The sequence below is a fragment of the Myotis nattereri genome (assembly GCF_964212035.1).
Source record: "Myotis nattereri genome assembly, chromosome: 3".
In the NCBI taxonomy this organism is placed as follows: domain Eukaryota; kingdom Metazoa; phylum Chordata; class Mammalia; order Chiroptera; family Vespertilionidae; genus Myotis; species Myotis nattereri.
The window spans coordinates 181109588-181135288 of NC_138077.1; the positions used below are offsets into that span (position 1 = coordinate 181109588).

The window sequence follows — 25701 nt, forward strand, 5'->3', positions numbered from 1 at the left end:
ACTCACACTGGCACATTATAGTTCATCTGTAAATATTTAAGAAAATTACTTGCATTCTCTTCTATTTCTAGCATAGAGGCTCTTATTAATGCCCATGTTTTAAACAAACTTGGTTATCTGTCTCATAGTGTATAGTTGATTAGATATGACAACCCATAAAATGAATGGAGGGTCTACCCCACCTAGTAGAGGCACCCATTCAGTGACGGCAAAATAATTTTATTATGCTAATTAATTTGGTCATCATGCCAATCAATCTTTCAACAAACATTTATTGAGCACTTATTATATATACAATATTTATTTTTAAAAAATATATTTTTATTGATTTCAGAGAGGAAGGGAGAGATAGAAACACCAATGACAAGCCCTAGCCGGTTTTGCTCAGTGGATAGAGCATCCTGGGTTTAATTCCAGTCAAGGGCATGTACCTCGATTGCAGGCTCCTCCCCGGCCCAGGTCCTGATCGGGGTTGGTGCAGGAGGCAACCAATCAATGTGTTTCTCTCACATTGATTTTTCTCTCTGTCTTTCCCTCTTTCTTCCCCTCTCTCTAAAAATTAATGGGAAAATATCCTCAGGTGAGGATTAGAGAAAGAAAGGAAGAAAGAAAGAAAGAAAGAAAGAAAGGAAGGAAGGAAGGAAGGAAGGAAGGAAGGAAGGAAGAAAGAAAGAAAGAAAGAAAGAAAGAAAGAAAAGAAAGAAAGAAAGAAGAAAAGAAAGAAGGAAGGAAGGAAGGAAGGAAGGAAGGAAGGAAGGAAGGAAGGAAGAAAGACATCAGTGATGAGAAAGAATCATTGATTGGCTGCCTCCTGCACGCCCCACACTGGGGGGTCGAAACTGCAACCCTGCATGTGCCCTGACCAGGAATCGAACCATGACCTCCTGGTTCGACTGTATATTACACTCTAATACAGAACTTGAGTCTTCAAGAAATTTAATTTTTGTTTAAGATTCTCTATATAAGAGGCTGGGCTTTTTTATAATGCTTATAAAAAATTTCCATTGAAAATGGTAGACAAAACGTTGGCAGGTAAAGAGGTAAGCTTTAGTTTACCTAACAAGTTCTCTTTTGTAGCATACAATCTGATGCTGTCAAATAAATGCAACACATGTGTGTTTTCCTATAAATACCAAGCATTTTCTGAAGGACCTATTCTGTTTCAGGACCTGGTACTGGGAAGGCACAACTTTTATCTGCAACGCTAAAAATATTTATCTCTCTTTACCTTGGATGTTATACGTCTTTGTTTCTTTTTTTAATTTTTTTTATTGATTTCAGAGAGGAAGGGAGAGGGAGGGAGAGATGGAAACATCAATGATAAGAGAGAATCATAGATTGGCTGCCTCCTGCACGCCCCACACTGGGGATTGAGCCCGCAACCTGGGCATGGGCCCTGATCAGGAATTGAATTGTGACCTCTTGGTTCATAGGTCAATGCTCAGCCACTGAGCCACATCGGCCAGGCTGATGTTATAAATCTTTGTATATATAACATCTTTGAATATATACATATATATATTCAGCTTCACCTTGAGCACTTATAATTTGCCTGACACTGTGTTGATGATATTTCATTTAATTCTCCCAGAAACTTTATGAGCTAGGTAACCCCTTTCTATAGATGAAGAAACCAAGTCTTACAGCAGTTATAGATGCTGCTGAAGCTAGTAACAGAGGTGAGTCCCTAAGCCCAGTCCTTTGATTTGAGCTACATTACAAGCCTGACATGCTGGGAGGTGCAATGTGGAGATAAGTTCATTTGACAGAGGAATCAGGGTTAAGTGAGCTCCATGGTTCTACAGGGTGGAAAAAAGTAGGTTTACAATTGCTTGTTTGAAAAATAATACAATAATTAATTATTAATAATACAAGAATAAACTGTGTTTCTTGTACTCGCAACTGTAAACCTACTATTGACACCCCTGTATAACTCTGCAGACTTGGGTGTGATTATGTGCATTTATGAGCAAAATGTGCCAGCTCACAAATACCTGTTACTTTTTGCTGGATGGATCACTGGGGACATACACTATTTGACCAATTTGAAGGAAAGAGTTAGCAGAGGAAAAAAGATGGTAACATCCAATCTTGGTTAATACACTGCTTACCTGCTCTCAGTAAGAGCTCTGCTTGAGCTGGCCCCTGTCTACTCTAGTCTCCCGTGAAAATCCATATAGTGCTGCTTGCATTTCCCTTGGAATATCAGGTTATTTCACGCCTCTGGACCTTTGCATGTTCAGTCATTCTATTTGAAATGTCCCCACTTGCCTTCCTTTTTAATTCTTACTCTTTAGGCATGCCTTCTCGGAAGTCTACTCTGACTTGGGGGGGAGGGGGGAGTAGGGGAGGGTAGCCAGTGCTTTTCTGAATTTCACTGCCCTGTGCTTTCTTCTACAGCTCCCCTTGCCTGTATTATAATTGTTTACCTGTGTGTGTCTGCCCCAGACTCTAAGCTCTTTGAAGGGACCTTGTCAGATTCATGTTTCTGTGCCTGGTGCCTGGCACAGAGTGAATGCTCAAGAAATATTTGCTAAGTGAAGGATTAATGAGCCCAGAGCCAGGGTGCAGAACTGGGTTCTAGTCTCAGCTCTGCTGACAACTATGTGTCCAAGAGCAAGTTACTTCCTTCTCTGGGCTTCAGTTTCCCTACCCATAATATGAGGAGGCCAGAGTAAATGACCACGAAAGGTCATTCTGGCTTGAACCTTTTATGATGTTAAGAGGAAAAGTATTAAAGTGGGACTTTATTAACCATGTGACATTATTCTGACAAGCAAGTCTCCTTTTTTTCTTTTAATATATTTTTAATGATGTTAGAGAGGAAGGGAGAGGGAGAGAGAGATAAAAACATCCATGATGAGAGGGAATCATTGATTGGCTACCTCCTGCACGCCTCCCACTGGGGATTGAGCCTGCAACCTGGGCATGTGCCCGTGACCGGAATCGAACCTGGGACCCTTCGGTCTGCAGGCCAACACTCTATCCACTGACCAAACCGGCTAGGGCTCTCCTTACTTTGAGACGTCGTAAATTGTGTCAGGTTTGATTTGTATCAATACTGTTCATCCAGGAAAATAATTAGCTATAAGTTCTGATACCCTGAGGTGATCGAGCATCGACCTGTGAACCAAGAGGTCACGGTTCGATTTCTGGTTGGGACACATGCCCAGGAGCTCTATCCCCCAAGTGGGGCATGCAGGAGGCAGCTGATCAATAATTCTTTCTCATCACTGATGTTTCTATCTTTCTCTCCCTCTCTCTTCCTCTCAGAAATCAATAAAAATATATATTTTTTAAAAGTTCTGAGTTCTGATCTCGCCTATAAAGCTCAAGGTCAAAGTTGTACAACCATTTCTACATGGCTGTTAGGCTCAATTAGCATTTTTCAAATGGATTAATAAATGAATTAATTCATTTGTAAGGCTGAGGATCTTATGGTGTAGGCAAAAGGCATGATCGTGCCACCATTCAGCCATTTAACAAATATTTTGGTGATTTATTTTGTGCTAGATACCAGAACACAGTGGTAGGGTGAGGAAGACAGGCATTTCTCAAATTATACACAAATCACTTTATCACTTACAAACTATGAAGTACAAACTGCCAAGTACTATGACTTACATTTGCTGTACACTCTTTAGGTCATAAAGGGCTTTTCACACATGTGACCTAATGGGAAACCATGTAGTGTAGTGCATTCAAACCACAGCAACTTTAGGCAGAAAGAACCTCCTGGGGCCCTCGGGAGCGGTAGGTGAAGTGGTCATTGAGACTTCTTGGCCTAACACAGATCTTGGGAGAGACAGGAAGACCATAGACATTAAGCCCACCCCCTGGGGCTCGAGGGAAGATAGCTGACTCATCAGACTTGAGTAGCAGGAGATGACAGAGCCAGCTCAGGGTGGTTTAATTAAATGTGTGTTAATGTGGGGTTTTCATGGACAAAGTTAAGGAAATAGCCCTTGATATTGGGTAGAGGAAAAATAGCCATTCAGCTGCAGGGAGGAGATGAAATAAAGGCTACCCGCAAGGCCTCTTCCATCTCAAGCTGCCAAATTGCCTTGAAACTCTGAGACCATAGTGGGCCTAGGAAGTTGGAGTCAGCAATTCTGAGGCATAAAATCAGAAAGGCACTGAATGTTTGGATGGAGTGCCAGATTCCAAAAAGAATGCCTCTTTGTCTGCATGCCATCTTTGCCAGAGCAAAACAAATTTATCAGCATCTCCTTGTAACTGCAAGGGAGAGTCTAAAAAGTTTAAGCAATAAAAAGGGATAAATGGAAATTGATTGTTCAATATAAGCATTACTAATTCAAGAAATATGAAATGGTATTACTAATCTCTTTACTTGATGAGCTGATTTTATTTTTCTAAACATAAATATGTATAAGGGCTCAGTCCCCCTAGACACATTTTTTCCATCTACTTTCAACTATACATTCCCATGGTGGTTTTCAGGACTTAACTCTCGTAGAGGAGGGTAAGGTGGAGCATTAATGTATTAGTGGCTCAACTACCAAATAGTTGAGCCACACCACATGCCAGTACACAGATGGTGGCATTCAGGCATCAAATAGAGAGAGGTATTTCAGGAATATCCCCTTATATTCCCTTGCTGTTCCCATAAGTCATACTCAGCCTTAGCTGCATCTTGTTATCTCTAAGATAATTTCTATATATTGTTTTTTTTTTCTTCTTAACCCCATAGATGGATGGAAAAAATGATGGGTGGATTCTAAACATAGGCCAGATTATGGTAGATTTCAGCTCACTTCAGGAAAATTTTATGTAGACAAAGAAAAAAATAAAGGTAAATACTGGAATTCAGGAATGTACTAATTGACTGGAAAAATTCTGACTTTTATATAATTGTTTTTATCCATGATTACATGATTACCAAATCATCTCTCTCTCTTTTTTAAAATATATTTTTATTGACTTCAGAAAGGAAGGGAGAGGGAGAGAGAGATAGAAACATTAATGATGAGAGAGAATCATTGACTGGCTCTCTCTGGCACACCCCACATTGGGATCGAGCCTGAAATCTGGGCATGTACCCTGACTGGGAATTGAACCCTGACCTCCTGGTTTATAGGTTGACACTCAGCCACTGAGCCATGCTGGCCAGGCCATCTCTCTCTTTTTTTTTTTAATTAAAAAAAGTAGTAAATGAAGAATGAACTCCACAAAAACAATAATGCCCACTTATTGACACAGGTATTTAAAACTAAGCCCTTAGATGCATTATGCCCATGAAACTTTCTAACAACTTCATGAGTTGGTTACCATTATGTTCTCAGTTTTGCAGAGATGCCTCAGAGAGGTGAGGTAATTTGCCCAAAGATATATACACAACTGGCAAGAAGCAGAGTTGAGATCTGATTATAGGTCTAACCCAGGACTATGTTCCTTACCCCCGGACTATATTGCTTTCCCCAACCCTAGAATTTTTTATATAACACTGCACTTGAAACAGGAAAAAACACTGTGTAACCTCTGAATGCTGCTCTCCCCTGGAGCAGCTTGGTACAACTGAGAGTGGAGCAGACAGACCTAGGGCTAACTCCCATGCCTTGCTGCACCATTTGGACAAATCTTTTCACTTCTCTGAGCCTTGATGGCTATAGTAATCATCACCTGCCATGCTAATTGGACCAGGCTGCTGTAAGAGCCAAATGATATTAAGGGGGGAGGGGGACCCCTGAGGGCAAGGTCTGCAGACAAGGTTTTTGGTGTTTTGTTTTGTTTATTTGTTTTTTTTGTCTGAGAAAACTTTTGTCCTATAAATAGAATTCATTGATCATCCTCTGGAGTGATTTCCCATCTTCTCTCTCCTGGCTACTGTTATGAATCTCATTTTCGTGTTTATTAAAGGGGAGAATTACGAACTAGCTTAAGCATTTCAAATCTCATTTAAATCCACTCTGGAAAATTGTTTCCAGATGAGAGAGAATTGCAGATTAAGAGACCCGTGAGACGCCTGCTTCTTAGCGGTTATGAAGGCTCTCTGAACAGGCACCCAACTCCTCGGTTTGATTTCTTGGCTGTTGCTCCTCACATCTCACCCCACTTAGGTTCTTTAGGTCCCCCCCTGGTTGTCTAGAAGGTCTCTTGGGAACAAATGAGGCTCAGAGGGAGTAGGAACATGGGGCTACATAGCAAGATTTGGTAGAGCCGATATTCAAAGCTTAGTCTTCTGCCTACGTGCTCAGTGCTCTTTCTTTGTGCCCACTCCTTCCTCCAGAGAAGTCTTCTCTGGCTGCTCCAGCCTCATCAGAGGTCTTTGGGGAAGTAAGCACATTCTTTAAAATGCAGAGAGATCCTAATGCAACATCAGACATGAAAGTGCTTAGCCAGGGTCTGATGTGCAATAAATGATCAAGAGACATCTGAGTCAGGACCTTGATCCTTCTGTGCAATTCAACACAGAGCATTTCTTCTCTGCCTGGCCTTGTCTTAGATACTGGGAATATAGTGACGCCCCTGTCTTAAGGAGCTTAAAACCTATTCAAAGAGACTAGCATAAACCTGGTTGTAACCTAGTGTGACCCAGGGAAGTACGGAGAGCTTCATGAAGGAAGGGCCCTCACAGAGCGAGAAGATGATAGCCCCTTGCGTTTTATGTTGACAGTTTACAAAGTGCTTCTCACATCTCTTACCTGTTGATTTTCATGGGAAACCTATGAGGCAAAAATAATTATTCACATTTTGCTGATGAGGAAACTGAGGCTCAGAGAATTAAAGTGGCAGAGTCATACCCAGTTAGCTGGACAGCAGTGGGAATAATGGAAAGACCACTGGCCTGGAAGTCAGGAGACTTGGCTTACATGTCTGTCATTTGTGGTTGTATGATCTTGGCTAAGTAACTTTCCCTGGGTGGGGCCTGGTTTCCTCATCTTCAAAGTAATGTAGTTAGATTAGAAAGGCCCTGAGATCCCTTACAGCTCTGATATTCTCTGCAGGAAAAGGCAAAGTCTTAGCGTGGGGGCCTCTGGAATGAAATAGACTGGTTTTGAGATCCTGGGCAAGTGAAACAGTGTCAATGACTTCATGATAAAAGTGCAGATATTGTAGAGCCCACCTCATGGGTTATTATGAAGAGTAAGAACAGTAGTACATATGAATGAAAAGAGGAAGTGTTGAATGACTGTTAGCAATGGTTATTATTTATCCCAAGAGGCAGTGCTTAGCTTCTTTCTGCCACAGCAGTTGGGCATGGCAGAACCTGATTCTGGCCACTCACAGGGCCTCAGAAGAAACAGGGGCTTGCTTTGTGAAGCTGCAAAACCATATTCAAGTAGTTCTTGAAAATTAGGGGCGGTGTGGTATAGGAGAAAGAATCAATCAGTGATGGCTTAAGTCCCATTGCAGGTCCTTATTAGCCAAGTGGCCTGACCTCCCCATGACTCAGACTCCTAATTTGTAAAGTGGAGATGATACCCAATTTGCAGAGTTGCTCTGAAGCTTGGAAAAGGTAATGTGTGTAAACTATCCAGCTCAGCATCTGGCGCACAGTAGGTGTGTAAGAAAGTTCCAGAGGTTGGTGAGACCAAGTGTTAGGTCTCTCGGGCTGCTCCTTGGGTATATAAGCTTCACGATTCTGTGCTCTTTGCTACCAGGTCTCCAGACCAGCCAAGTATTATGCCCTCTCAACCAGGTTTAAGCTGTTCAACAATGAGAACAAGACCTTGATGGTTCAGTTTTCAGTAAAACACAAGCAAGGCATCGATTGCGGTGGCAGGTACGTAAAACTCTGTCCTGACACCCTGACCCAAGGGTATGCATTCGGAATCCAAGTAGTGCATCGTGTTTGGTAAGTCCTCTGACAGCAGCAGTCCCTGTCAGCCCGGGGGGGTGAGGAGGGGGTGGGGTGTCTTAATGAGAGCTGCTGCAGATGTCAAAAGGGCTCAGGTTGACCTGAAATAGGAAATTTCTGAGGTGATAGCTCCACCCCTCTATGTTGGAGGACTCTTCAAAGAACAGAAAAAAGCAACCCTAAACCTAAATGTTAACATAAATAGATCAAAGAGGTGGAGAGTCACATGATATTAACAAGGATACAGGTTTCAGAAAAGGAGAAAAGGGTCATAAGCTGTGTAGACACTTTCAATGTAACTATTGCAACCAGCCTTTGTGCTCTGAAGTGAGAAAAAGGCACAGGAGGTCAGGGATCACCTTTACCAAACACGGGGAATGCGTCCAGAGCGTTGCATCTGTAACCTCAACATGTCACGAGGCCTCCGTGGGGGCAATCCAGCTCTTACTTAGCTCCAAGCCTGAATCCAGTTTTCATGTGGTAGCTATTGAAAAACCAACAAATAACAACTAATCCAACTCCCAAAGCACTGATGAGAAATGTGGATTTTACTGAGTATTTTTGTACAAAGTTGGAAGAAAGGGTTACACTACATGTCATACAGCAAAATTTCCTTAAAAATCTCTCTAAATATTTCTTTCTTTTCTTTTTTTTTTTTTTTTTTTTTTTTTTTTCCGATTCTATAGGGATCTGTGGCCTTTATTTTTTTTTTTTTTTTTTTTTTTTTTAATTAAATCTTTATTGTTCAGATTATTACATTTGTTCCTCTTTTTTCCCCCCCATAACTCCCCTCCTCCCAGTTCCCGCCCCACCCTCCGCCCTCACTCCCCACCCACTGTCCTCATCCATAGGTGCACGATTTTTGTCCAGTCTCTTCCCGCATCTCCCACACCCCTTTCCCCCCCAAGAATAGTCAGTCCATTCCCTTTCTATGTCCCTGATTCTATTATAATCAACAGTTCATTCTGTTCATCGGATTATTTATTCACTTGATTCTTAGATTCACTTGTTGATAGATGCATATTTGTTGTTCATAATTTGTATCTTTACCTTTTTCTTCCTCTTCCTCTTCTTAAAGGATACCTTTCAGCATTTCATATAATCCTGGTTTGGTGGTGATGAACTCCTTTAGCTTTTCCTTATCTGTGAAGCTCTTTATCTGACCTTCAATTCTGAATGATAGCTTTGCTGGATAAAGTAATCTTGGTTGTAGGTTCTTGGTGTTCATCACTTTGAATATTTCTTGCCACTCCCTTCTGGCCTGCAAAGTTTCTGTTGAGAAATCAGCTGACAGTCGTATGGGTATTCCCTTGTAGGTAACTGAGTTTCTTTCTCTTGCTGTTTTTAAGATTCTCTCTTTGTCTTTTGCTCTTGGCATTTTAATTATGATGTGTCTTGGTGTGGTCCTCTTTGGATTCCTTTTGTTTGGGGTTCTCCGCGCTTCTTGGACCTGTAAGTCCATTTCTTTCACCAGGTGAGGGAAGTTTTCTGTCATTATTTCTTCAAATAGGTTTTCAATATCTTGCTCTCTCTCATCTTCTGGCACCCCTATAATTCTGATGTTGGTACGCTTGAAGCTGTCCCAGAGGCTCCTTACACTATCCTCGCATTTTTGGATTCTTTTTTCATTTTGCTTTTCCGGTTGGGTGTTTTTTGCTTCCTCGCATTTCAAATCATTGACTTGATTCTTGCGCTCCTCTGTTCTGCTGCCGGGAGTCTGTATAATATTCTTTATTTCAGTCAGTGTATGCTTAATTTCTAGTTGGTTCCCCAATATAACATCGAGGGTCTCATTAGTTTTCTTGTAGCTCTCATTAAGTTTATCGGCGGCTTCTAAACAGTTCTTGAGAGACCTTAAAAGTGTGGTTCTGAACTCTAGATCTTCCATTGACAATTTTGTCCTGTTTCTTTGTCTCTGCATTTTGTTATGCTTCCTTGGTGCACCCCCTAGTGGCCTTTGTGTGCAGGCTTGTAGCTAATTCCAGGGAGGGTTTGCCCTCCAGGCCAAGTGGCTATGAGAATCAGCTGTGTCAGCAGTGAGAGAACTTCTGTCCTCTAGGGAGGTGCTAATCTGGCGTTTGCCTGAGGCTATCCGGCAAATGCCTCTGTGCAGGGCTTGGGCGGGGCTGGTCGCACAGGATCAACAGGGTGGGCCAGAGAGAGCAGTTATGGCCGCTCTCAGTCCTGTCCCCAGGGGCTCTGCCTCTCTGAGTCCCAGCACCCGCTGCAAAGCTCGGAGAGAAAGCTGCACTCGCTCTGACCAAAGCCAGGCAGTCCCGCTTCTCCCGTTTGCGTCTGGGTCCCTAAAGACTCGCCCGGATCTGGAGCTCAGAGTCTGCGACTCCCTCCCGATTGAAAACGCCAACCGCGCCCTCCGCCGCCAGCCCGCTCCGCGCGCGCACTCCGCACCTCAGAATTTGACTTCAGCACTGCGCCTCCTCTGAGTGTCCGTATGCGTTTCTCTTTCCTCCTAGTTGTAGGACTTCCACTCAGCCAGCGTTCCAGTGGTTCTGGGTGATGTCCCTCTGTCTTTTAGTTTCACTTTTGAAGTAGTTGTTCAAAGCAGCAAACTCCGGCGTTAACCTATGCCGCCATCTTGGTTCAGCATCCTCGCCAAAATATTTCTTTCTTTTCTCCTGAAGCTTCAGATATCTCCCTTCAAGCTCTTGCCCAAATCCTTCTCTTCAGCCACTTTACCCTTTTTCTGCCTGCATCTCCTTTCCCCCAATTCTTTCTTTCTTATCTTTCTATTTCATATATAGAGCAATATAGCACTGGGTGTCTAAAACATGTGCCTTCACTCATCTCTCTTTTCTTCAGAATCCACCCATCTAACAAGGAATATATATATATACATATATATATATATATATATATATATATATATATATACATATATATATATATTCATTGTAATAGGGAAATTGGAAAGCATTTTTTAAATGTGATTTTATTTTCTTCCATGTGAATATTATTTATTCAATGTTCAGACAACCCAACAAGTTTGGGCTGAAATAGAGGCAAGAGATTTGCCCAAGGTGAGTAGTGGGAAGCCAGGATTTGAATCCAGTCTGTCTGGCTTTAAAGCCTGTGCTTTTTCTACTCCACCCTTTCACCTTCTGTTTGATGGGGACATGGGCATGTGACTAATTTTTCAGAAGGCAGAATGAAAGACATACTTTGAAAAAGGTGGTGAGTTGCTATGAGATCACAAAAGATGGCATGACTCAGTTCAACTGGAGGCTTTGGGGAGGAGGCATTAATTGTTCTTTGAAGAATGAGTTAGATTTTAATAAGCAGAGAAGGAGATGAAGGAAATGTAATGAGGAAACAATGTGTGAAAAAGCTCAGAGGCATGAAATTCAAAGGCAAGCAGAAAAGCAGTGAGACCAGTGTGGCTAGGGCACATCTGTGTGTGTGTGTATGTGTGTGTGTGTGTGTGTGTGTGCAGGCCCTGGCTGGTGTGGCTCAGTTGGTTGAGCATCGTCCCATGTGCCAAGGGATTGCTGATTCAATTCTGGTGAGGGCACATGCCCGGTTGTGGGCTCAATCCCTAATAGGGGGTGTGCTGATCAATGTTATGCTCTCACATCAATGTTTCTCTCTTTTCCCTTTCTCTCTCCCTAAAAATCAATAAACTGTTCTTGCCCAGCTGGTGTGGCTCAGTGGTTGAGCATCAGCCTATGAACCAGGAGATCATGGTTGGATTCTGGTCAGGGCACATGCCTGTGTTGTGGGCTTTATCCCCAGTGGAGAACCTGCAGGAGGCAGCCAATAAATGATTCTCTTACATCATTGATGTTTCTCTCTCTTCCTCTCCCTTCCTCTTTGAAATCAATAAAATATTTTTAAAAACAACTGTTCTTTAAAATAATAATAATCAATAAATGTGATATTTGCTGTTTAAAAAAGAAAGAAAGAAAAACTAGGTTAAACCTATTCTTGGAAAGAGGACATGATTTGGGGTGGTGAACTGTATAATACAATATACAGATGATGTATTATAGAATTTCACACCTTAAACCTATATAATTTTATTAACTAATGTATCCCCAATAAATTCCATTTAAAGAAATTGAAAAGAAACAAATTGGACACACACACACAAAACCTATTCTTGGACCTTTGTGAAGTTAAGTTCTCTAGGCTCAAAGCCACTGAGCAACAGTTCCCAAAATTTTCACAAAGCAGGAAGAGCCTCAGGCTATTTCTAGGTAAACTTGAGTTTTAACCTCAGCAATGCTACTTATTAGTTGTTTAACTTTGGGCAAGGTGCTTAAGTCAATAATATTATAATAATGTATGGCACCAGTTTTCTCAGCTAAAAGTGGATATAGTAACACCTACTTGTGAGAAATTAAAAGACAAAGTCCTTGGCACAGGAGGAGCTTCCAAACTTAATAGTTAGTCCTTGGGCAAGGAATATAACTGCTGTGAAAATCAATTTCATAAACAGATTATTATAACCACTGTATGCAAAGGTTGTTGTGAAGATTAAGTGAGCTATTTATATACATACTATAGTGCCTGTATGTAATGAGTCCTTAATATACAGCATTTAAATGTTAATAATGTACTGAATTTCAAACCGTGACTTCACTAGAGCAGTGGCCGGCAAACTGCGGCTCACGAGCCACCTGCGGCTCTTTGCCCCCTTGAGCGTGGCTCTTCCACAAAATACCGACTTCTGCGCATGGGACACGAAGTTTCAATCACACTGTACATGTGTGCTCACACGTGGTATTTTGTGGAAGAGCCACACTGAAGGGGCCAAAGAGCCGCAGGTGGCTCGCGAGCCGCAGTTTGCCGACCACTGCATTAGAGGGAAGTGGGACATTGGGTCGGAGGGAAGATATTCCATACCCAGGGAACAGCAAGAGCAAAAGGCTCAGCAGTTAGGTGGAAAGTAACATGGTGTGGTTGTGCAAAGAACCGAAAGCAGCAGTTTAATATTTTAAGAGCATAAAGTTCAAGGTAGGGTGTGGTGGGAGATGAGGTTGGAACGGTCTGTTAAAGCCAGGCCATGAAGGTCCTCACCTACTACGTTGCTGTTCTCCAGGTCAGAGTGGAGTCAGCCTCACGCAGAGGAGATGCTCAGGGTTCAGCAAGGGGCAGCATGGGACACAGCAGCGGGAATCCAGTTCCTAAGGGGAGACCTGCAGAGAGGCAGGCAAGTGAGCCATGTGTAGGGGATTTAGCAAAGGGCTTCAATCCCAGGGGGAGGGAAGTGTGGTCAGGGAATTACGGCAGATGACCAGGAGATGTGACTGGGCCTTTAGCACCACGGGAAAATTAAGGGCTAGGTTTCTTTCAGGCCCAGCAAGCAGGCTCAGGGTGGCAAGACTAACCTCCTGGTGAGGACTATGCCCCGGATGTCGTCAGGGTTGGCTGAAGGCCTGGGGGAGAGGGGAGATATTGCAGGTCTCTGTGCTCCCTGCTGAGTGAACCTGGAGAAAATGGAAACTAGTTAGATAGGCAGGGCTCTGTCAAGACAGTAGCCTCCAGGATAGGATGCTGGCTGTTATGCTCAGGAATCACAAAGCAGCTGAGATAGCCCAGCAACCAGTGAACTTCCCGGGTGTAATGCTGCTGAATGACTGTGAATCTAATGGCCTGGGCAGTCAGCCTGGGCAAATGGTTAGCCGCAAGGTGAACTGCCAGGAAAACAGAGGAAAACATGGGAGGGGAAGGGACCTCACTTTTGTTAAACTCTGGCCTGGGATTAGTGCTTTACCTATATTATATCCTTTAATTCTCTCAATTCTGTAAAGTAAGTATTATTATTCCTTATTATCACCCCATTTTACATTTGAGAGAATTGAGACTCAGAAATGTCAAGTGACATTCCTCAGAGCACACAGCTAGTGCACGGTAGAGACAGGATTCAAACAAAGGTCCGCCTGCCGCTGCAGTCCTTGCTTTATTGACCACACCCACTATGTGATAGAGCCTCTAGAAACTGCAGCCACTTGTTCTTGGGTATATCCTGGAAGGTCCTGTGGTCGGGCAAATTTCTGTCTCTGACCAGGGCTTTCTATAGCTCAAGACTACCAAGGGTCTCTGGGACAGACACCCCCTATTTGAAGTGTTCTTGGTTTATTCATTTTCCACTTTATTTCTACTTTCTTTGTTTCTTGGCTCACTTTGTTCAAAGGTACACAGCTGGTACGAGTGCAAGGGGATGGTGTACATAAATTACCCTGTAGGATTCAGGAGAGAAGGAAGGAAGGAAGGAAGGAAGGGAGAAAGGGACACATTTTGTCCCTTCCTTTCCGTTTTATCTGAAGACTGTGGGTACATTTTGCGTAAGTTTCCATTTCAGTTATGCCTTCTTAATAAATAATAGGAACTTCCTACATCTTGTAAAAATATGCGGTCATATTAATATGCCTAATCTGATTGTTTCCTTAAGACAAGATGCGTTGGGGTTATGTTTGTTTTTGGGGTTTTTTCACTGCAAACATTAAGGTATACATTTTAAACTGTTTCTTTGTTCATCTACACAATTTTAAACTTATCTGGCATTAATTGCTCTGAGTTCTACCAAACTCTCCAAGCAGGCATACCTTTCTATTTGAAAACTTACATCATGAAGAAGGAAAGCTTCTCAAAGTACATACCAATCACTCAGGGATTTTATTAAAATGTGAATTCTGACCCAGGTCTGGGATGAGCCTGAAACACTGCATTTATACCCCCCCCCCCCCCGCCTCCCCCCCCCCCCCACTTGGTGCTACAGTTCTGCACAGCGGTGACATCATCCTTGCTGGTATCCTTTTCTTCTAAGTTCTAATTGGGTCTGGCAGTCACAGGTCCTACTCTACTCTACCCACTCAGCCAACATGGCACATCCAGTTTACCACAAGGCCCCTGCACCTTGTTGGAAAGGCCTAGTGACTCTCTGTATGGAAATGGGTGGGAATTCCCTTAGCTGCCCTGTCCCAACCTGGGTTTCCAGCCTTCAAATACTCTGTAAGCCCAGTTGCCCGCATGATCTGCCTTGGCCTCTTGAGCTGATTAACTTTCTCGCCTACCCTGACCCTTCCTGTGCTCTGATCTGGCATCATTGCCTTTTTTTTTTTCCCCCTTAGAAGGCAGAGACTGGGAAAAGATGGCAGCAAGCACAGAAAATTCCTTCTCCTATCTTTGGGACTCCTGTGTTTTGAAGGATTGGTGACATAAAATGCAATGAGTAAAGCCTAGCCATAATGCAAAGTTTGCTGGCATCCCTTAAGTCACATGGTCTGTGTCACAGCCCTGCGAGGCTGGGAGGGTAGGACTTGCGATCTCCATTGATTAATGAGGAAACCAAAGGCTCAAAAAAGTGACTTGACTCATAAAGACCCCATAGGCAATAAGTGCCCAAACCTATGCCTTTTCCATTTTCTGATCCAAGTGGGATAGCGCAGGATACCAGATACCTTTCTGTGAATGAACATTTCAGGCTTTACAGTCTTAACAAAGCTCTTTCTCACATGTTCTTTTCCTCTAAGAACTGTGTAAGAAAGAAGGGAGGGTGTATTTTCTTCCATTTTCCAAATGAAAACATGAAGGCACAGAGTGATCACTCCCCTATAAGTTTTAGGAAGCAGGGCTGACCCTCAAGTCCTGATTCTCAGTTGGAGGCAGAGCCATGAGTTTTGTGTAAGGGGGTGGGAGGGAAAGGGACACTGAAGAGAACAGGGGAGATTAGGAATATTTCTCGTGGGAGCAGGGAAAATGGAAGAGCCAAGAAACGAGCAGTTCTCTAACCAAGACTGCTGATAACTCAAAAGAGAAAAGACATCCCAAAGATAAAAAATATATATATCATAAAGTTGAACAAAGAATTATTGAAACCAACTTTTTAAATGGGTCAGCGCAAAATAACAATGTCTATTCAAAGTGGCTATTTTGTCATTTATTTTTCTGTTGGAGGCAGGGTTGGTGGGATGATGTAAGCCAAATAAAAGTCTTTCTTAATTAAAAACAAAACAAAACTTTTTCAAACCCTGGAGGAGGGACATATATAACTCATGCTGCAAACTATCTCTTGGTCACATGCGTGCTCCCACACAATTACTAGTAACTTACTGATTTACATAACATAATGCTAACATAAAAACAAAAAAAAACACACCAAAAAACACAAAAGCAATGACCTTCCTTTTGCTCCTTTTGAAACATATCCAGATTCCTGAAATTTATAATAGCTATTACCATTTATTGACTATCTGTCAGACACCGTGCTTTACATATATTGTCTCTAACTCACCTGACAATACTGCAAGGGGGTTATTATTTTTTCAATACTTTTCTTATGACAGACTAGGCTCAGAGGAGTTGAGTAACTTGCCCAAAGTCACACAGCTGACATGTGGTTGAGCTGGTCTGTATGACTCCATGACTTGTGCTCTTTCTGTTCTGTTTCTTTATCATTAAATTATATATGTGAATTCACCTTTTCCTTTTATTGCAAATACGAAATATGTTATTTAAAGAAAATAGCAAAATGTGGTAGAGAATCTAAATTCTGCTAGCACTCCTTTTCTTTTCCCTGTGTTCTTCTAGTTTCTCTGATTATATTAGGAGAGAACCTTAAAAAGGGCATTTATAAGTGGCATCAGAAGTAGGTGCTGTCGATCTGAGCTGAGACAAGAGCCACTGGGTAGCAATTTGGAGCCTAACAGGGTGATGAAAGATTTTTTCCAACCCTCTGAAAAGTGGTCAGAGGCTTGGGGAGCACAGGACCTAAGGAAACAGTAAATTAATGTCTTTCTAGAGTGGATCAGCAAAGGTAGTACAGCATCTGAATCCTCTATATTATTAATCACCTTTGTATTTCCTCACTTCACTTTAAGAATTGAGTAAAAAACCATCTCACACCTGTGAGAATGACTAGCATCAACAAATTGACAAACGACAGTGCTGGTGAGGATGTGGAGAAAAAGGAACCCTCATGCACTGCTGGTGGGAATGCAGACTGGTGCAGCCACTGTGGAGAACAGTATGGAGTTTCCTCAAAAAGTTAAACATGGAACTCCCATTTGACCCAGTGATCCTAAGAAACCTGAAACACCAATCAGAAAGGATATATGCCCCACTATATTCATAGCAGCACAATTTACAATAGCTAAAATTTGGAAACAGCCTAAGTGCCCATCAGCAGATGAGTTGATTAAAAACTGTGGTACAGCTACACAATGGAATACTATGCTACTGTAAAAAAGAAAGAACTCTTACCATTCACAATAGCATGGATGGACATGGAGAGCATTATGCTAAGCGAAATAAGCCAGTCGGAGAAAGATAAATATCACACGATCTCACTCATTTGTAGAAAATAATAAACAACATACACTGATGAACAAAAATAGATCCAGAGACAGAGAAGCATTGAACAGACTCGTCAAACTTCAGAGGGAAGGCAGAGAAGGGGGGGTGGTTAAGAGATCAACCAAAGGATTTGTAAGCATGCATATAAGCATAACCAATGGACACAGACACTAGGGGGGGTGAGGGCATGTGTGGGGGGTGAGGGTGGGGGTGGCTGGGGAGAGGTCAATGGGGGGAAAAGAAGACATATGTACCACTATATGTAATACTTTAAACAATAAACAATTAAAATAAATAAATAAAAGGAATTGAGTAAAAGCTTCCATGGCCTGGGAATCTGCCTTTAGCAAGGCCTCAGGTGATTTCTTAAACCCTGTGACCTAGTTCTAATAATCCCATTGTTTTCATTTCAACAGGTGAAATCAGGCAGCATCTTTGACAATTTCCTTTTTACAAATGCTGAAGAGGTTGGAAATAAGGCCTGGGGAATAAGAAAAGTAAGATATCCCCCACCCTGAATCCCAGATATCTGACTCCTCATTTGTACACTAGGATTTGCATTTGAAAAAAATTAGCCTCACAGTCATTACCTTATTTGCTGGTCACATGGCCCTGAGGGTGGGGGAACGAACCCACATTCATTGGACATCTACAACTTCGTATTTAACTCTGTGAGTACTTTCCAAAAGTTATCCCACTTAGCCCTTAAAACCACCCAGCAAGACAGATGTTATTCCCATTTTTCACAGGTAGGAACTGAGATTCAGAGAGCATATATAAACTACCCAAGGTCACATACAGCCTTTAACTTGTTATGTTAACATTCACTCTCCTGCTCGCAGTGTGGTGGTCTAGAAGGGAGCCACGGAACCCATTTCTGATGGATGACTCAGAGAAAGAAGGAAGGTGCTTGTGCTATTTACCAGCATCCCTGCTCTCCTAGAACTATTTTTTGGGGGTGGAGTGATATTTGGGACAGTGGTTTCATGATGGTGACACCCTCCATCTAGACTTCCTGGTTCTGCAGGAAGGTCCACTCAAACAAGTTTGTGGCCAGTGCTGGACTACGCAATAGGCAGACTAAGCTCATGTTTAGAGTGCCAATTAAGCACCGGCACCAAACAAATTTTTGAGAGAACTTTGATACTTAATACTTCCAAAGAAGCCTTGAAGTAGTCACCATGGAAAAATGTATTAGACTTTTGTATACTTTTTAGTCTGGTTTTGTTTTGCTTTTACTTTGGGGTTACCATCTGATACTGTTTTCTTGAGGCAATATTACATGCTGGTTAAGAGAATGAGTTTTAGAGCTAGATTGCTTAGGTTCAAATCCAGGCTCCATCACTTGCAAGCTATATGACACTGGAAAATTATTTAACCTCCCTGGCCTTTGGTTTCCTCATCTTTAAATTGGGAACAATGGTAGCAACTATCTTATAAGTTCCTGACATATAGAAAGTGCTCAACATGTGGTATCTATTATTATTAAACCATACATTCACTTGAAAAATACTTGTTGAGTGCCTGTTCACTGCACTTCCGTTGTTGCTGGGGATATATCAGTGAAATAAAACAAAGACATTTCTGCCTTCATGGGGCTTACCTTCAGTTAAGGGAGACCAACAAAAAACATATAAAGAAGTAAATACATATAAGTGAGATGGTGAGCTAAATGATGAAGAACAACAAAGCAATAGAATGGACTCTGATAACAAGGGTTTTGTTCTTTTACTAGTATATAGAGGTGGTCAGGGCAGACTTCATTAAGTAACATTTAAGAGACTTGAAGTAAGGAGCAAGCCGCGCAGATCCCTGGAGAAGAAAAGCCTGCTAGGTAGTAAGAATAGCAAATGCAAAGTCACTGAAATAGGAGCATAACTTGCTTGTTCAAGAAACCGTTGTTCCAATGCCCGGCTGGAGTGGCTCAGTGGTTGAGTGTCAACCTGTAAACCAGGAGACCAAGAGTCAATTCCCAGTCAGGGCATATGCCCGGGTGGTGGGCTCGATCCCCAATGTGGGCTATGCAGGAGGCTGCCAATCAATGATTCTCTCATCATTAATGTTTCTATCTCTCTCTCCCTCTCTCTTCCTCTCTGAAATCAATAAAAATATATTAAAAGAAATAAATACAAAGAGAGAAACAATATAGGAGAGAAACAGAAGAATTTCTGGAGCAATGTTCTTGAGAATATGAGAGTGGGTGAGATCTATTGCCAAAGAAGATAGTTTAACTTTCTATAGGAATACAGGCATTTTATTCATAATCACAGGAGTGAAAAATGACTATATTCCTGGCCAGTGTTACTCAATTGGTTGGAGTGTCAACCTGTGCACCAGAGGGTCATGGGTTTGATTCCCAGTCAGGGCACATACCAACTACATCACCTGTCAGGGCCCTTATGGAAGGCAACTGATGGATGTATCTCTTTTACATTGATGTTTCTCTGTCGCTATTTCTCCTTTCCTCACTCTCTAAAATCAATTTTTAAAAGTAAGAATGACTATATGAGAATAGATACAAATAGGTGGGTATATGTGGTGGTGGGAGTATGTGTCAGTTGGCTTCTCTGGGAAGCAGACACCATGGTGGAGTTAGAAACAAGGAGACTTATTGGGCATAATGCCTGGGAAAGATGAAGGGCAGAGGATAAAGGAACAGGCAGAAAAGTCTGACCTCTGTGGATGGAGGATTGGATAGGAATTGCTGCCAAGTGCAATGCAGCTCTAAGAAAGTCTCACCAGCTCACAGGGCTCCAGTGGGAAGACTGACAACAGAAGAGTACCATTTTGGGAATGGCCAGGCAGCCATACTCAGTCACTGGCCGGGGGCGCTTTGGAAAATCATGCCCTGGGTTCAAATGCTTCAGTGGATCCTCAGGTGCTGCAGCTACAGGCTATCAGCTCACTCCATTCCTCACAACTAACCGACAAGTTCTTTAAGAAAAATCCAAGTGGCATACTTCCATGGCTGCCACTGAGTAAGTGGAAAGTTTCTGATGATTGTGAAATAGGAAGTAAGGCCAATAACTTAGCATGAGATTGAGAAAGATGTTTTGGAGGTTTGAGGAGAAGAAAAAGGTGAGAAATAGTTATTTAGGGAGGAGAACAAATCAACCACAGAAATACAGTAGGCCCACCGACTAGTACTTAAGGGCTCACTTCAGTTTAGTCATAATGAGTTCAAAATGAGAACAATCAGCTTGGTTTTATTGTTTTCCCTGGCCGCTTTCTCTGCTTAGATGCAGGGATGGAGAGTTGCATTTAACTGGAATCAAGGGTTTGCCCACTTAAGGGAGGGAAGAGCAAGGAAATTGAGGATGCTTGCAAGAGATTAATTGCACAAAAGTAAAGAAAGGAGGGAAGTGAGGACATGAGTCGGTTGAGGTCTAATGTAAAGGAGATAGTTCTGGTGCTCTCCCTTTGTGAAGTACTCCTGTGCCTTTCCCGTCCTCCCTTCTCTCCCCGCAACCCCAGGCATGTTGCCTTTAGCCTTTCTCTCCTCAACTCCAAGGGCCCTTCTTTTGCCTCTGTAATTTGTTTCCTGAGCTCATTTCTTCTACCTCTGGAACTTTCTAAATAAAATTTATCTTATAGTTGGAAGGTAAAAAAAAGGAGATAGGAGCAGCGGACTGTGTAGCTCCAGGTGGAGGTGAGGAATTGGTGGAGTTGTTTACCTTCGACTAGAGCAGTTTTGGTAAAGAATGGAGAGTATAAACAGATCCATGAGTAGAGCAGTGAAAGGGAAGTGTAGAAATCGAGACATTAATAGTAATCAGTGCTTTCCAGGCAGAAGAAAACGAAGGCCTGATTGAAAGAGAGATTTGCCCCCTAATAATGTGGGAAACACAACAGGATGTCAAGCTTTCGCTTCCAGCAGGATTCTAGCCAGCCCCAGCCTATTGGGCATATAGGTTCTCAATCTAGCTTTGTCCCCCAAGACTGGGTAAAAGACCTCTTGACCCAGATGATCCAAGTGAGGATTGAAGCCCTAAAGGAATTTGTACTGTGTGTCCTCTCTTTAAGGCCCTTCTGAATAGAAAAATCTATGAAGATTGTTCTAGGGATCAAATTCTAGGGCCTGGATGAACACATAGAGAAGTCAGAAGGAGTCCCATTTCTGACTTAATGCAGTGGTTTTTGTTTGTTTGTTTGTTAATTTTTTTTTTTATTGATTTCAGAGAGGAATGGAGAGGGAGAGAGAGATAGAAAGATCAGTGATGAGAGATTCATTGATCAGCTGCCTCCTGCACGCTTCCTACTGGGGATTGAGCCTGCAACCTGGGCATGTGCCCTTGACCAGAATTGAACCCTGGACCTTTCAGTCCTCAGGCCAATACTCTATCCACTGAGCCAAACTAGCTAGGGCTTAATGCAGTGTTTTATTGGTCACAGTTCAAAAATAAATTCAAAGAGTTCCTTCAAGACTGTGTTACTGTCATATAGCAGAAAGGGAGCCAGACTTGGAGCCAGACTCAGAGCCAGAGCTCAAACCTGGTTTCTAATTCTAGTTCTGCTACTCACTAGCTATATAGCTTATGCAAATTATCTAATGAGTCTGGACCGCAGATTCCTCTTCTAGAAAGTGAGACTAGTAACACTTCACACATTGCTGTGAAGAATAGAAATAATGGGTATAGCGTGTTTTGCACTGAGTTTAGCAATGCTATAAGCATTCAGTAAATGTTTGTTGAATCTGAACCAATTTTATTTTTGAACAAATTACACACACACACACACACACACTTCTCTCCACCCCACACATACTGAAAATTTGTATGTAAATAAACATCATCTCAGATATCTTAAAGAGTGTGGGAAGATGTCAGACATTTCTAAAGTGGGTTAACTTTGTTTATACCATCTGTAAATTATTTTGAAATTCCACAGTCTAAACAGGATGTAGAGAAGCAATGGAGAGAACTGTTTGAAGAAATGGAAAAAAGAAAACAGGAAGAAGCTGAGAAGAAAAAGGAAAGGAGAAGGAAAGGGAAGATGACATCTGGGGAATTGAAGAAGAAGGAAATGAAGAGTATTTTGCTGAGGAACCAGGAAATGGCAGGCAGATGGAGGAAGTTGATGCTGAAAGAACATTTCTGGGTAAAAATAAAGAAGTCGGTGCTGACCAGAAGAATGAATTGCAACTGGATAAGGTAGTTACACTCGGAGGCAAATGGTGTTGCTTAGAAGGAGAAATGTTCATGAGGTTGGCAAAATCTGGGAAGCAAAACTGCTTGCCCTTTCTGAATGAACTTTGGATTTGTATTTCTACTCCACCTCCTTTAGTCTGCACTATCTTGGGAAAGTCATATCACCTCCTGAAGCTTCTATTTCTTTGCCAATGGAAAAGGAGTGATAATTCCTATTTTATGAGGCTATTGTAAGGATTAAATACGATATGTGCAAAAAGCCCGACATAAAAATACAGTAGGAATAGTAGCTATTACTACCATCATTATCGTGGTGTTTATGAAATTAATTGTTGGTAAATAAGCTTCTGTATAAAATTGATCCTCACTTTCAATTTATCTAGTACATCTGGAAATTTTATTTTGTTTACATATCTGTATTTGTAGTATTTACTGTGCAATTCTGATAGCTGTACTTGTGATTTATGATGTTTTCTTCTTGCAGATGTATCAAGCACTTAAAAATAAAAATCAGGCCCAGCTGGGGTGGCTCAGTGGTTGAGCGTCAACCTATGAACCAAGAGGTCACTGGTTCCATTCCCTGTCAGGATACATGCCTGGGTTGCTGGCTTGATGCCTGATAGGGGGCGTGCAAGAGGCAGCAATCCTTGTTTCTCTCTCATCAATTTTTCTCTCTACCCCTCTCCCTGCCTCTCTCTAAAATCAATAAAGACATATGAAAAAAAAAATAACTAGACTTTAAAAACAAACAAAAAACAAAGTCAGATTTCTTAACATAAAGAAAGATACTTTATGAACGTCCGTTTGTTTCTTTGTGGTTTGATGGTCTTGCATTTATCTTTTCTGTACCACCTGCTCACAACATCATTATCCTATGCATTCACATAGCTTTGTACAGGTTGCAAAGCAATCTAAATTTGAGGAGTTCCTGCAATTTGTTCATTTAACCCTCATAGCAGCCATTGTACAGGACACCATCGTTATCTTCCTCTTACAGATGCAGAAATTGCTCAGAGTGGGCAAGTTGCTTGCTCAGAGTCAAACAGCTGGTAAGAGGTAGGGCCAGTATCTGAACTCAAGTTTGTCTAGTTCCAAAGTTTATCCTTCCATTGCATTAATCTGTTGAAAGAGTGCATGAATATCTATTACTATTAAATACAGATAGTAGGCAGTGTTCCATATGGAAGAAATACCCTTTCAAGGAAAACAATCACAAAGAAATTTCCCTCTTTTAAAACATTGCTCAAAAAACAAAATAAACTCCAAACCTACAAATAAACGATTAAGCGTGACAGCCTTTACCTATCAAGAAGTGAATACAGCTAGTGCGGTTGGCAGCTAGCTGTTCAAGGCCACCATGGTTGGTTCCTGGCTCTATTTACTCACCAGCTGTATTATCTTGGGCGAGTCATCTAACTTTCCCATGCCTCCGTTTTCACATTTGTAAAACTGGGTTAATGAAGGGGCCTACTGCAAACTCAGCTGTGAGGATTAAATGCTGACTCATTTCTTCCTTGGTTTTACCAGAAGTGCACCAAGGACTAATCCAAGTCCAGCCGGTGGGTCAGGCCCAGACATAGCTGTCAGTTGATAGCACAGGGCTAAAAATGCGTGTCTGGAACTTAATAGGTGCTCAATAAATATTAGTTGAAAGAATAGTAAACAGAAGTCTGGCTAATGGTATCAAGGAAAACGTCATGGAGGAAGGGACTTTTTGAGCCAGATCTTGTAGAATGCGTAAGAATGTGTCCGATGGAGAAGGGGATATGTGGACTGAATTTCAGAGTCAAAGCGTAGGGCGCTGGGTTACAGCAGGTGGGTGGTGAGGTCAGAGAAGAGAAGCAAGAACTCTTTCTTCCTTCTTTCCAGTAGGCTGACACCTGCTGTGGTTTCTGGGCCTTACAATCTTTGGGATATTCTGGTTTGGGAAACTTGCCTTTGTAGGAGAGTGCCGGAGGCTAAAGCAAATAGCAGTTAACATCAAAAAGAGACATTGGGCCGAAACCGGTTTGGCTCAGTGGATAGAGCGTAGGCCTGCGGACTGAGGGGGCACATCCCCAGTGGGAGATGTGCAGGAGGCAGCTGATCGATGTTTCTAACTCTCTATCTCTCGCCCTTCCTCTCTGTAAAAAGTATATATATATATATATATATATATATATATATATATATATATATTTTATTTTATTTTTTTTAAAAAGAGACATTGGAAGGCCAATGGATTGCAAGACCTGCTGTGATTGCAATGGCTCAAGGCGATTTTCTGACCTGACAATCTTTACATTGTATACCACACTTTACCTTTGATCCGCCTGTATGCATTGCTAAAGGATAAGTGTGTATTCAAAGTGAATAAAAGGAGACTGGGTCTTGGTGTTACTCTTCACAAAAGAGGTTCCACCTGGCCCCCCAATGCCTTCTAAATTCATATATTTTGTATAGTGTATTTATTGTGTCATCGGCTCTCCTTCAAGTCATCCTGAACCCAGCTGTGAAGGTTGTGACAGGAGAGGCAAGACTTTACTCTCTTAGGATCTTTGGCTGGGCCTGGGAATTTAACTGACATCAGATTAACAGAAGAAAAGCATATAAATTTTATTTAATAATAGTTTTATATGACATAGGAGCCCTCATAAGGAAATAAAGACCCAAAGAAGTGGCAAAACCTAAATGCTTTAATAGTAGGTTGAACAAAGAGAGGCAATTGTGGAAAATAAAATACAGAGGGAGGTTAAAGGAAGATAAGAATTATTTTAAGAAAGTCTGTGCAGAATTCTCTGTCTCAGCTTTCCGTCCTTGGCGATAAGAATGTTTCTTTCCTGATATATGGAGGGCAGCTCTCACATGGGAGTTTTCTGTTTTCAGGCAGTAAAGTGGAGATCAGAGTGTCCCTTTTGTATCTGCTGTTTTTCAAGTGCCTTTAACTGAAAGTAATCCTTAAGTCAAAGTGGCAATTTGGTGAGTGTCATACTAGTATTTTGGCACCCTTCACCTTTATATCTGTTTCTATAACATAAAAATAATCTATTGTGAAAAAGAGCAGGTGCTGAGTTTGCACATAGTCTTGGAGCTGGAGGGCTGGTGTGTGGGTGATCTGTACTTTAGCAATGCCAATCTGATATGAACATTGTTTACTACCAATATCTGTTCTGATTGGTCAGGCATACATGGTCTACCAATTGTTACATATTTTCAAATATCACCAAATAAAGATATTAATTTTCATGCAGAGTAAGGATACATTTTAATTTTTTAAGCTCTTGCTTTTACCTTGGTTAAATTTTCTTTTGCCTTTATTTTGATTAATGGCACAAATTTTATTTCAGAAATTAAGGTACTTTAACAAGAAAAAATTCATGCCTAGTTCCTCTCATTCTGTGCTTTGAAATTTTTGTGTTTCTTCCAGGATTTGTCTTTTGA

At 41.7% G+C, this 25701-nt stretch overlaps 1 pseudogene across 1 annotated transcript; it reads left to right on the forward strand.

The window, feature by feature from the left end:
* Positions 1-1010: 1010 nt before the first annotated feature.
* LOC308515551 lies at positions 1011-25701 on the forward strand (annotated as a pseudogene). Its single transcript has 9 exons — positions 1011-1040; positions 1625-1679; positions 4712-4835; positions 7631-7799; positions 14911-14992; positions 17551-17631; positions 22031-22284; positions 23279-23330; positions 25688-25701. The product of its transcript is annotated as an uncharacterized misc_RNA (transcript).